Source organism: Capsicum annuum, chromosome 11 (genome assembly GCF_002878395.1).
Source record: "Capsicum annuum cultivar UCD-10X-F1 chromosome 11, UCD10Xv1.1, whole genome shotgun sequence".
NCBI lineage: Eukaryota > Viridiplantae > Streptophyta > Magnoliopsida > Solanales > Solanaceae > Capsicum > Capsicum annuum.
In genome coordinates this window covers 50,700,945-50,705,384 of record NC_061121.1, presented here as the reverse complement: position 1 = coordinate 50,705,384, position 4,440 = coordinate 50,700,945, and the positions used below count along the sequence as shown (strand labels likewise).

The 4,440-nt window shown below is 33.0% G+C and overlaps 1 long non-coding RNA gene across 2 annotated transcripts; it reads left to right on the top strand.

Moving 5' to 3' along the window:
- The first annotated feature begins 1,553 nt into the window (after nucleotides 1-1,553).
- LOC124888669 lies at nucleotides 1,554-4,144 on the top strand. 2 transcript variants are annotated; one of them, XR_007047298.1, is made up of 3 exons: nucleotides 1,560-2,072; nucleotides 2,817-3,651; nucleotides 3,953-4,144. It is a non-coding gene; the product is annotated as an uncharacterized LOC124888669 (long non-coding RNA). The 2 variants fall into 2 exon arrangements; XR_007047297.1 differs by lacking the exon at nucleotides 3,953-4,144 and having other exon boundaries at nucleotides 1,554-2,072; nucleotides 2,817-3,794.
- The last annotated feature ends 296 nt before the right edge of the window (nucleotides 4,145-4,440 follow it).

Here is a 4,440-nt window from a genome sequence, read left to right as displayed (position 1 = left end):
TACTTGTTGCAAGTGGTGTTAAATTCTATGACATGATGTGAAAAATTGAATGGTTTCTGTGAGAAACCTAGACTCTTTTATCTGGCTCTTGTGTTATTTTGATTTAAATTTGGATTCTTGTGATTGCTTGATTGAGATTCAGCAAAGATTCTTCTTGAGTTAAATATGTGCCATGTGTGTTGAGGTTTTTGTTACATTCCATGTTTGCAATTGATGTCTACAACTTTTTTGGTTTGTTTGCAAAGAGAAATAAATAATGTTGAGTTTGAAAGTGATACATGCATTTTTTTGATAGCCATGTTTTTATACCTACTTCATCTATCCTTTCTAAATGATCTTAGTTAGCTACGTTAAGCCTTTATCCTATTATTTGATAGCCTCATATGTAGCTTATTCCTTTTTTTTCAGTTCACCTTAATTTGATCCAAAACTTCTAAGCACTTTAGTTGAAAAATTAATATTGGTAAGGAGTGAGAAGTGAGGAGGAAGGAAAAACTGAAAATGAAGCCCCTAAATAATAGATATAGGTGTATATAAAAAGTTTATGTGTTGTTGGTGAAGAGTAATATAATGAAAATAACAGTTGATTAAAAGTGTGCATCTTGTACTGATGGCAAATACTCTCTACTAAAGATGTGTAAGCTTGCTTAAAGAGATGGAGAAAAATAAAAAAGAGGTGGGAAGATAAAAGTAGTGAAATATATATATATATATATATATATATATATATATATATATATATATATTAGAGATGAGTTTAATATAAAGTGTGATGTATTAAAGCACTTAGGGAAGATAGTTACTGGCCATAATAGTTCCTACTTATTCCTTAATCCGCATTTCAACCCTTAAAGTCCTTCTTGATCTTGAGTTTCGATATTCTGATATTAGTGGAGTACTATACTAAGGGCAAGTTTATGGTTAATCTTATGTGACATGTGAATTCTTTGTGAGAGTGAGTGAAATTTGATTGTTACACTCATTCTTGTGATAAATTATATGATTGTGAATGGATATGAGTTACTCTCTCTTGTCGTGAGGGCACAAATTTAATAGTAGCTAGGTGACTTATATTATCTTTTTTTGAGTGATGTGCATGAGTTTTCCAAGTTGTTTGAGTCAATTCTTAAAGCTATAAAGTCTTGAAGTAGTATTCATGTGCTTTAATTGTAATGTGGCATGGCTAATGTGAAACTTGATATTCATGTAGTCGTTGTAGTTCTAGCTTGAGTGTCTTAGTTCAAGTAGTGATATGAGTTTTCTTTGGTTATTCCTAGTTTAAAGTGTTGTTTGGATGAACAAGGCTTTAAGTGTGGGGTGGTGATCTTAGGCGTATTTATACACCTAAGTGTCGTTATCTACACATGTTTAGCTTAGTTTAGAGGGTAACCTGATGATGTTAATGAAGCATAAAGTCTTTATTTGTGTGATAAGTTACATGTTTAGAGTGTTTAACGTGTATTTACAATAATTCAACAGTCAAAATGATGAAATAGAGTTTAGACAAGAGAGCTAGTTCGGCTAGCTTACGCTATATTTGTTCTAGTGTACTTTGATGAGATTTATTGTATTGTATGAACTAATATTTGTTATGTGATGTTACAGTAAATCATTGTAGCATCTATAGAAGCTAATGAAGCCCACAGACAATCCAGAATAAAGGGAAACAAGGAACAAATAGACAAGAAGAAGAAAGCAAAGATTGGTTGACACCTCTCCTTGTGGGGGCAACTATGCGCCACACCCTCTATAGCATGGGAGGGGGCCTTGCGCCACACTCTCTATTCTGAGATCACAATGGTTGGTACCTGTTATGGTCCTTCACCTCACCTCCCTTGACTCTTTGATGGCCATGTGATGTACCCTTCCCTTCTCTTTAAAACAAACTGTCTAAAAGTTAATTTTTGCGTGGTTTAAGTTGAGCGCCAAGTATTAAATATATGTGATTCATCTGGGGCAGATTATGAAAGACATAAGGGACTATATAAGGAGTACTTAGCTACATTTACAAGAGATCCTTACAACAACACATATTTGGAGAGAGGAGAAGGCTTCAAGAGCTCTACATTAAGGTTTTTTTCCTTTTCCTTTTAGTTTTCTTGTAGTTTTACTTATGAATTCATTAGTGACGATTATTTGTATGATTTGAGTGGATAAACACTATCTTTCTAGGGTTGATACTACAAACATGATTGCTTAGCATAACATTACTGTTGGTTAATGTTAATTATCGCAATAGGCTGTTCTTATGTTCTTGTATTTACTATACTATTGATTCACAATCTTTAGAATACATATATATTTCTTTTGTAAGCCCCGAAGGGGTAGCATTAGATTAGAACATATAACATAAGAAGTGGGTTTTTATCTTTCAGGTGAGTTAAAGACTAGATTCACTATTTGGATAAGAACATATCTAATTTGACTCGTTTAACTCAAATACGAGATAAACTATAAATGCGTTTGAATTAGTCCCCGCATTCTTTCTTTACGATATAGTTGTGAGGCTAATTTAAATAGATGAGTAGAGGCTCAGAAGACCATAATTATGATATTAATTCTGTGAATCAACAACCAAGATAATTAACTTAACCAATGAGATTGGGTATCTTCGCATGAATGTTCAAAATGCCTTAACCTTGAAACTCTCTGAATTATTATTCACAATACTTTTAAATTCCTTTATTGTTCATTGTTATTTTTAGAATAATAAAACTCAAACTCTTTTTGATTACAAATCACACTCATTTAATATTGACAGTAATACTTGAACTGGATTGTTTTCTAAGCATTAGTTTTTTTGTGATTGATATTAGGCTCAAAAAGGCCACTTTACTTCTTACACAAACACGTGCACTTGCGTGTATGATTGGATGCAACAAGTATAGGCCTCAGAGTACTGCAATATATTTCTCACACTCTTATCCTTAAGAGGTGGTGGAGGTTCAGAACTCAACCATGTTTGTAGGCTACATATCGTGAAGCAAAATACTGTAAATGAGCCCACCCTGTGGCCAAAGTCACAGACTCTAAAGACTACAATTAATGAAAAAGTTAGATGAAAATCAAGGTCAAGGCAGACACAAACATTATATGAAAGATTCAAGCCGAAAATTCATGTTTTGGTGGGATAGTTGGACAGGTAAAGGTGCTCTTGCTAATTTTGTCCCTGGACTAGGTAAGTCTGCTGAACTCCTGGTCAATTCCTTTATCAAAGATAATATGTGGAATTTTGACAAATATAATGATACTCTTCCTTATTATATTGTTGAAGATATTAGAAATATTGATTTTGGGATACTAGAGATCCTAAGTTCCCTATTTGAAAATCAACAGAAGATGGTACTTTCTCTATGAAATCTACTTGATAGCTAATTAGGGAACAAAAGCAGAGAAATAACCTTCTCCAAAGTGTTTGGCATGCTAGAATCCCCTTCAAAGTCTCTTTCTTACTTGGTGGATGATTAAAAAGAAATTTCATTTTAAGGATACAGTTAACAGGTGCGGCACTAATTTCTTTGATGAGCTCTCTTGTGACAGTCTACTACAAAGTAAGACAATACAACATATTTTTATTACCAGTGAAGGAGCTAGTAGGTTGTGGAGCATTATCGACAACACTCTGTGAATTCAACACCATCAAGATTAGGGGTGGGCATTCGGTTTGTTCGGTTTGATTGTTGAATATTGGTTCGGTTTTTCGATTTTCGGATTGACGAAAATGAAAATCATAACCAAACCAAAATTATTTCGGTTTGGTTCGGTTTTTACAAATTCGGTTCGGTTATTTTGGATTTTTATTTCGGTTTTAAAGATTAAAGTAGTGAGCATTTAAAATTGGTGATTTTTCTAAAAAAATAATCTTTTTTCAAACCTATTTTTCATTCCCAAATATAATTAATTCAACATGCATGAAATAACCATAAATATCGACCTTGCTGAGTCATCGCAGTTGGCGTGACGGCAGTGGCCGCACTCGGCAGCGACTACCGACGGCAGTGACAAACTGAACAAATGAACTGAGCAAATGACTGTGGTTGGCGATTTTGAAATTTCAAATGAATTGACGAACTGAGGATGGTTGAACGCTGCTGCATCCTTCACGTTAATGTTAGGGTCTAAAGCGAAGCAGTGTATTAGGATTTAGGGTTACTAAATGATTATAATTTATATATTTATATGTTATATCAGATTATATTATATTTTTAGTATATTTACATATATATTAAATTTTATATATATATATATATATTATAATATATTATTTATATAATTTCGGTTTTCGGTTTATCCGAATTCTTTTTATATAAATTCAAAAACCAAACCGTTTAACCAAATTTCTAAAATTTGAAACCGAAACCAATCCGAAAAACCAAACAAAAATTAAATTTCGATTCGATTTTTCGGTTTTTTCGGTCTAAACCAAAATATGCCCGGCCC